This window comes from Buteo buteo, chromosome 31, assembly GCF_964188355.1.
Source record: "Buteo buteo chromosome 31, bButBut1.hap1.1, whole genome shotgun sequence".
NCBI classification, from domain to species: domain Eukaryota; kingdom Metazoa; phylum Chordata; class Aves; order Accipitriformes; family Accipitridae; genus Buteo; species Buteo buteo.
The window spans coordinates 475,320-483,420 of record NC_134201.1 but is presented as its reverse complement, the minus strand read 5'-3'; the positions used below and the strand labels follow the sequence as shown (position 1 = coordinate 483,420).

Genomic DNA, 8,101 nt, shown 5'->3' with positions numbered 1-8,101 from the left:
GGAATTTTGGGGAGAAATGGAAAAGGAGCTGTCATGCTTGAACCAGTCCCTGAGACTCCTGAGCTGTGAATTGGAGTGATCAGTAAGTCTGAGAGGAGCCTCCTGAAGTAGAGCACAGGGACTGAGAACAACTGCCTGGCTGTGCTGGTGTCTGGGAGGTGGCATGCACAGCTGGGTAAGGGTAACTCTTTCCTGAGACTTCAGCTGCGTCTCCCCTTGCCTCTCTGAGCCAGTCGATCTCTGCTTTTTCCTTGGTTCTCCACTTGTCTGTGTTACTCTCATCTTGTTGCTGCTGTTTCTCTGGGGATGGGAATTTCACCTGCAGAGTTACACACACACACTGATCTTGTGGGTCCTGCCATGCAGGTGTGTCCATGGGAACAAGTGTCCCAGCTTTCCTATCATCTGAGGGGTTATGCTCAATGGTGTCTGTGGGTCTGGGGAATAAGCTGATTCTCCCTTACAGAGATGCCGTCGCATCAGGTCACTTGGCTATCACCTCAGAGTGTCCTTCCAAGCTGTTAGCTGCCCTGCAGGATGCAAACCTGTCTCAGAGCAGCTTGCTGTTATCTGAAAGCCCCATGGAGAACCACAGTGATGCTAGGACTGAGGAAATGCTCTTGGGTTGGTGAAATGAGCCTGGTGTGTCCTTGGCTAGAAGCAGGGTGCTGAGACTTTGAGACAGGTGGAGACATTTGGTGGTCTGCAGTGGATGTCTCTGCTCTCAGCAGTGTCTGGTGGCTTTTCAGGGTAAAACATGGGAGTGTGATCACCCTCCATCTCAGAAAGGTGCAAGCACAGTGCAAGTAGGAATTAGACAGAAGGACAGAGCAGCTCCCCCTCTCTCTGCATTAAGCCACAGGCAATCCTCTTGACTTGCCTGGCTCACGCTGTTCTCCCAGAGTGAAGCAGCAATGCTGAAGGCTCCCGAGATCTAACTCCCCAGGGGCAGTGTGGGTAGCTGTAGAAAGCCCTGGAACTCTTAAACTTCTTTTACCCTCCTGGTTCCTTAGCACTGGGAGTGCAGATGCTGACAAGCCTTTCTGCATCAGAAGCGGTTTCAGCTGACAAAGTCAAACACCAGACTGGCCCCTGCCCACACCGATCCCATGAACCCACTGCTGCAGAGCAGGGCTGACTTTCCAAGAGCCCATGGGCAGAGGCCCTGCTCTTCCTTGCACACTCAGCCAGCACCAAGCTGGGCTCCAGCCACAGACCTGAAGGAAGGTCTCCTAGAAAAGGAAAAAGGGTCTGTGTGTGTGAGAGTTGGAGGGTCTATGGGAAATGGCTTTGATATTGCTCAGAGCATAATGCCCTCATTCTTCAGTGTCTTTTTTCTACTTTGACAGCACCCCATTCCCAGAGGAAGAAAATGTCCAACAGCAGCTCCATCACCCAGTTCCTTCTCCTGGCGTTTGCAGACACACGGGAGCTGCAGCTCTTGCACTTCTGGCTCTTCCTGGGCATCTACCTGGCTGCCCTCCTGGGAAACGGCCTCATCATCACAGCCATAGCCTGTGACCACCACCTCCACACACCCATGTACTTCTTCCTCCTCAACCTATCACTCCTTGACTTGGGCTCCATCTCCACCACTGTCCCCAAAGCCATGGCCAATTCCCTCTGGGACAACAGGACCATCTCCTATGCAGGATGTGCTGCCCAGGCATTTCTGTTACTCTTTTTGATCTCAGCAGAGTATTTTCTTCTCACTGTCATGGCCTACGACCGCTACGTTGCCATCTGCAAACCCCTGCACTACGGGACCCTCCTGGGCAGCAGAGCTTGTGTCCACATGGCAGCAGCTGCCTGGGGCTGTGGGTTCCTCACTGCTGTGCTGCACACTGCCAATACATTTTCACTACCCCTCTGCCAAGGCAATGCTGTGGACCAGTTCTTCTGTGAAATCCCCCAGATCCTCAAGCTCTCCTGCTCAGATGCCTACCTCAGGGAAGTTGGGATACTTGTAGTTGCTGTTTATTTTACGTTTGGGTGTTTTGTTTTCATTGTGCTGTCCTATGGGCAGATCTTCAGGGCCGTGCTGAGGGTCCCCTCTGAGCAGGGACGGCACAAAGCCTTTTCCACGTGCCTCCCCCACCTGGCTGTGGTCTCCGTGTTTGTAAGCACTGGCCTTTTGCCTACCTGAAGCCCCCCTCCATCTCCTCCCCATCCCTGGACCTGCTGGTGGCAGTTCTGTACTCAGTGGTGCCTCCAGCTGTGAACCCCCTCATCTACAGCATGAGAAACCATAAGATCAAGGGTGCCCTGAAGAAACTAATGACTGGATGCTTTTCAGAAGGAATACACTGCCTCTTGTCTTCGTAGTACTTATATCTCATTACAGGCCCTCCCTGTCTTCATGTTTGTTCTTTATATGGTGATTTTCATTCTTTAGTGGTTTTTTTTCCCCTTTTATTTAACTTATCTGAAAACTTTCCACAAAGAAATGTCTTTAGTCCTCCAGTTTCTAATTCACAGACTATCCAGATTTTCTGTGCCGTGGAGGCTGTGTAAACGAGCTGTTCCTTCTGTGTGTTTATACAAAATAAAGGGCCCTGCAGTGACTTGTTCTGAGATCCTTCCTCCAAGAACTTCTCTGAAGCTGCATGGAGCAGTGCCTGTGTGCAGAGGGAAAGAAGAAAAGAGTCCTGGCACAGCAGCAGTGCCAGGGAGCAACAGCGCTTGGTCTTTCCCAAGCTGCTCTCTTCCCAATTCCATGTTTTCCTTCTGATCCCTTGGGTTGGTGGAAGGCCTGAGTGCTCTTGAAGCTTGGTTAGAGTCCAGCCATGTGTCAGGCCTGTGACCGCAGGCAAGGACAGGCAATGGGCACTTGTGTGACAGAGCTGGCCTCCGTAGCAGCATTTCCATCATACAAGGGGATCACCTCAGGCCTTGTGCCACAGATGCCCCGTACCCCTGGGACTCAGCCCTCTCCACCCCCGAGGAGCTGCTGTGCCCTTCAGAGGGTCTGGGGCTGTGGGGTGAGTGCCCAGAGCTCTGCCACACCCTGTGGTGGGCACTGCTGTGGGGCCATGCCAGACTGGGCTGTGCTGGGGAAAGGGCAGGGGAGGTGGTGGGAGGTCAGGGGAAGTGGGAAGAGTTTAGGGGGAGCTGGTCTGTGCTGGAAAGTGCCCAGGAGGGAAAAAAACCGTCTGTGTACAGGTTGTAGTGTGTGGCCACACAGGGCAAGGACTCACACTGGGTGTTTGTGGTGCAGGTGCAGGGACAGGGCTTGTGGCAAGCATGGAAGACATGCAGGTGCAGAGGAGAGGAGGCTGGTCTGAGCCTTTGGCAGTGTGGACAGATGGGAAGGGTGGCTCAGGGCCTTCCTCATCCCCAGTGTCTCTTTTTGGCCATTTGCAGCACTTGTCGGTCAAGCCACTTTTAAGGAGAGTCTTGCTGTGAGGCAATCTCCATCTTCCTGCTGGGCCAAGGGCTGGTTTTGGGGAATGGACACCCCTGCCATGCTTCACTCCTTCTGCAGACCCTGGCAGACCCTGGAGCAGAGCTGTCTGCAAAGCCTCATGCGGGACAAGGCTGCAGCAGGGCAGGGGTCAGGTGCTGGGGACGCTGCAAAAGGGGGAACTGTGATCTGAAGGCTGCCATTGGGATCACAATGGAGGGAAGGTCCCCAACCCAGACTGTACCCTTTCCTGTGCTGTGCCTGCAGAGTGGGGCTGTGGAACAGTGTATGGACAGTGGGGCTAGGCCAGCACAGGGACAGGCACCATGAAGGAGCTGCCAGGAGGTTTCAGCAAGGAGTGGTACAAAGCAGAAATTTCTATATATTGCATTTGTTGTGGAGGCATGAGTGTAGGAAATGAAAAATTCACTTGGAGATGCTGGTGGCAAAGGAATTCAAAAGCAAACAGAAGAGCTTTGGTCAATTCTGAGAGACCAAGGCTGAACAAGGAAAATGCAGGGCTGCTACTGAATAGGGAAGGTGATTTATTAACAACAAGCACAGCTAGGGATGAAGGAATGAATGCCTGCTGCGCCTGAGTCTTTCCTGAAATGGTCTCCAGGGCCCTGTGCTCAGGGAAAGGCTTCAAGGAAGAGGAGAGCATGCATTGGCATGAAAGTCAGGAAATCCTGCAAGGACAGATGCCAGTTTCTGTCCCTGCAGGGGACTGCAATGTCCCTGGCAATGGCACAGGCGGGGGAATGCCTGGCAGGAAGGAGGTGTTTTGGAAAGGTCTTGGTGGACAGTGAGATGGACAGGATGCAGCCGTGTGCCCAGGCAGAAAGGGAGGACAGGAGGACCCTGCACTGTACAAAAAGGAGCAAAGCCAAGAGATTGACGGAAGGGATTATACTGACCACTGTGTCCAGGATTCAGACCCCAATATAAGAAAGGTGTCATGAAGCTAGAACAACTTTAGCAAAGGGCCCGCATATTGATCAGAGTCTGGAGCACTTTATCTGTGTGGAGAGGCTGAGGGAGCTGGGCTTGTCCAGCCTGGAGAAAGGAAGATCTTGGGCGAAACATGTAGCAGCATTGCAGTGTTCCCAGGAAGACTGAGTCAAGCTCGTGTCCATGGTACAAGACACAAGGACAAGAGGCAATAGGCTGAAAGAAGGGGGTTAGGGTAAATATAGAGAAATACGTTTCCAAAGCCCTTGCTAATCTTCACCGTCCCCGTGCAGCCTATCCACAGGCACAACAGCACTGGGGATATGTGCTTTCGCACCGGTGGCATATCTCACGGCGTTCGTTCTCGGCAGAGCCTCTTTCTGAAAAGGAAAACGTCCGGCTCCTTCTCCTACAAGGAAGGTGCCAGCCCTGAAAGCTCTTGCTGCTCTTCACTGTCCCCGTGCAGCCTATCCACAGGCACAAAAGCACTGGCGACCTGTGCATGCCGAGGAATGCTACATCTCACGGCGCTCGTTCTCGGCAGAGCCTCTTTCCGAAAAGGCAAACGTGCGGCTCCTTCTCCCACAAGGAAGGTGCAGGCATTGAAAGCTCTTGCTGCTCTTCACTGTCCCCGTGCAGCCTATGCACAGGCACAACAGCACTGGGGATCTGTGCATGCCCTGGAATGCTACATCTCATGGCGTGCGTTCTCAGCAGAGCCTCTTTCCGTAAAGGCAAACGTCCGGCTCCTTCTCCCACAAGGAAGCTGCCAGCCCTGAAAGCTCTTACTACTCTTCACCGACCTGGTGCACCCTATCCACAAGCATAACAACACTTGGGATCTGTGCTTCCAGAGGACGAGTAGATCTCAAGGCGTTCGTTCTCAGCATATCCTCTTTCCGAAAAGGCAAACGTTTGACTCATTATCCCACAAGGAAGGTGCCAGCCCTGAAAGCTCTTGCTGCTCTTCACCGTCCCCGTGCACCCTATCTACAGGGACAACAGCACTGGGGATCTGTCCTTGACAAGGAATGGTACATCTCACGGCGTGTGTTGTCGGCAGAGCCCCTTTCCGAAAAGGCAAACTTCCGGCTCCTTCTCCCACAAGGAAGCTGCCAGCCCTGAAAGCTCTTGCTGGTCTTCACCGTCGCCGTGCAGACTATCCACAGGCACAACAGCACTAGCGAAATCTGCTCGCCCAGGAATGCTACATCACACGGCGCTGGTTGTCGGAAGACCCTCTTTCCGAAAAGGCAAACGTCCGACTCCTTCTCCCACAAGAAAGGTGCCAACCCTGAAAGCTCTTGCTGGACTTCACTGTCCCCCTGCAGCCTATGCACAGGCACAGTAGTTCTGCGAATCTGTGTTTTCCCACAGGCGGCACATCTCATGGCGCTTGTTTTTGGCAGAGCCTCTTTCCGAAAAGGCAAACGTCTGGCTCCTTCTCCCACAAGGAAGGTGCCAGCCCTGAAAGCTCTTGCTGCTCTTCACCATCCTGGTGCACCCTATCCACAAGCACAACAACACTTGGGATCTGTGCTTGCAGAGGACGAGTAGATCTCACGACGTTCGTTCTCAGCAGATACTCTTTCCGAAAAGGCAAACATCCGGCTCCTCCTCCTACAAGGAACGTGCCAGCACTGAAAGCTCTTGCTGCTCTTCATGGTCCCCGTGCAGCCTATCCACAGGCACAACAGCTTTGGGGATCTCTGCTTACCCAGGAACGGTACATCTCACGGCGATCGTTCTCGGCAGAGCCTCTTTCCGAATAGGCAAACGTCTGGCTCCTTCTCCCACAAAAAAGCTGCCAGCCCTGAAAGCTCTTACTGCTCTTCCCCGTCCTGGTGCACCGTATCCACAAGCACAACAACACTTGGGTTTTGTGCTTGCAGAGGACAGGTAGATCTCACGACGTTCGTTCTCGGCAGAGCCTCTTTCTGAAAAAGCAAACGTCCGGCTCCTTCTCCCACAAGGAAGGTGCCAGCCCTGAAAGCTCTTCCTGCTCTTCACTGTCCCCGTGCAGCCTATCCACAGGCACAACAGCACTGGGGATCTGTGCTTGCCCAGGAACGGTACATCTCACGGCGCTCGTTCTCGGCAGAGCCTCTTTCCGAATAGGCAAACGTCCGGCTCCTTCTCCCACAAAGAAGATGCCAGCCCTGAAAGCTCTTGCTGCTCTTCACTGTCCCTGTGCAGCCTATGCACAGGCACAACAGCACTGGGGATCTGTGCTTGCCCACAGGCGGCACATCTAACGACGTTCGTTCTCGGCAGAGCCTCTTTCCGAAAAGGCAAACGTGCGGCAACTTCTCCCACAAGGAAGGTGCCAGGCCTGAAAGCTCTTGCTGCTCTTCACTGTCCCCGTGCAGCCTATGCAGAGGCACAACAGCACTGGGGATCTGTGCTTGCCCACAGGCGGCACATCTCATGGCGCTCGTTCTCGGCAGATCCTCTTTCCAAAAAGTCAAACGTCCGGCTCCTTCTCCCACAAGGAAGGTGCCAGCCCTGAAAGCTCTTGCTGCTCTTCACTGTCACCGTGCAGCCTATCCACAGGCACAAAAGCAGTGGGGATCTGTGCTTGCCCAGAAATGGTAAATCTCACGGCGATCGTTCTCGGCAGAGCCTCTTTCCGAAAAGGCAAACGTGCGGCTCCTTCTCCCACAAGGAAGGTGCCAGCCCTGAAAGCTCTTGCTGCTCTTCACTGTCCCCGTGCAGCCTATGCACAGGCAAAACAGCAGTGGGGATCTGTGCTTGCCCAGGAACGGTACATCTCACGGCGATAGTTCTCGACAGAACCTCTTTCCGAAAAGTAAAACGACCGGCTCCTTGTCCCACAAGGAAGGTGCCAGCCCTGAAAGCTCTTGCTGCTCTTCACTGTCCCCGTGCAGCCTATCCACAGGCACAACAGCTTTGGGGATATGTGCTTGCCCAGGAACGGTACATCTCACGGTGATCGTTCTAGGCAGAGCCTCTTTCCGAAAAGGCAAACGTCCGGCTCTTTCTCCCACACGGTAGGTGCCAGCCCTGAAAGCTCTTGCTGCTCTTCACTGTCCCCGTGCAGCCTATGCACAGGCACAACAGCACTGGGGATCTGTGATTGCCCACAGTCGGCACATCTCATGGTGCTCGTTCTCGGCAGAGCCTCTTTCCCAAAAGGCAAACGTACGGCACCTTTTCCCACAAGGAAGCTGCCAGCCCTGAAAGCTCTTGCTGCTCTTCACTGTCCCCTTGCAGCCTATGCACAGGCACAACAGCACTGGGGATCTGTGCTTTCCCACAGGCGGCACATCTCATGGCGCTCGTTCTCAGCAGAGCCTCTTTCGGAAAATGCAAACGTCCGGCTCCTTCTCCCACAAGGAAGGTGCCAGCCCTGAAAGCTCTTGCTGATCTTCACTGTCCCCGTGCAGCCTATGCACAGGCACAAAAGCACTTGGGATCTGTGCTTGCCTAGAAACGGTACATTTCACGGCACTCGTTTTCGGCAGAGCCTCTTTCCGAAAAGGCAAACATCTGGCTCCTTCTCCCACAAGGAAGGTGCCAGCCCTGAAAGCTCTTGCTGTTCTTCACTGTCCCCGTGCAGCCTATCCATAGGCACAACAGCACTGGGGATCTGTCCTTGCCCAGGAATGGTACATCTAACGGCGTGTGTTCTCGGCAGATCCTCTTTCCGAATAGTCAAAGGTCTGCCTCCTTCTCCCACAAGGAAGGTGCCAGCCCTGAAAGCTCTTGCTGCTCTTCACTGTCCCC

The 8,101-nt window shown here is 53.9% G+C and overlaps 1 pseudogene; it reads left to right on the top strand.

Annotated features, from left to right (window-relative positions):
- The first annotated feature begins 1,372 nt into the window (after window positions 1-1,372).
- Window positions 1,373-2,269, top strand: LOC142026030 (olfactory receptor 14A16-like; annotated as a pseudogene).
- The last annotated feature ends 5,832 nt before the right edge of the window (window positions 2,270-8,101 follow it).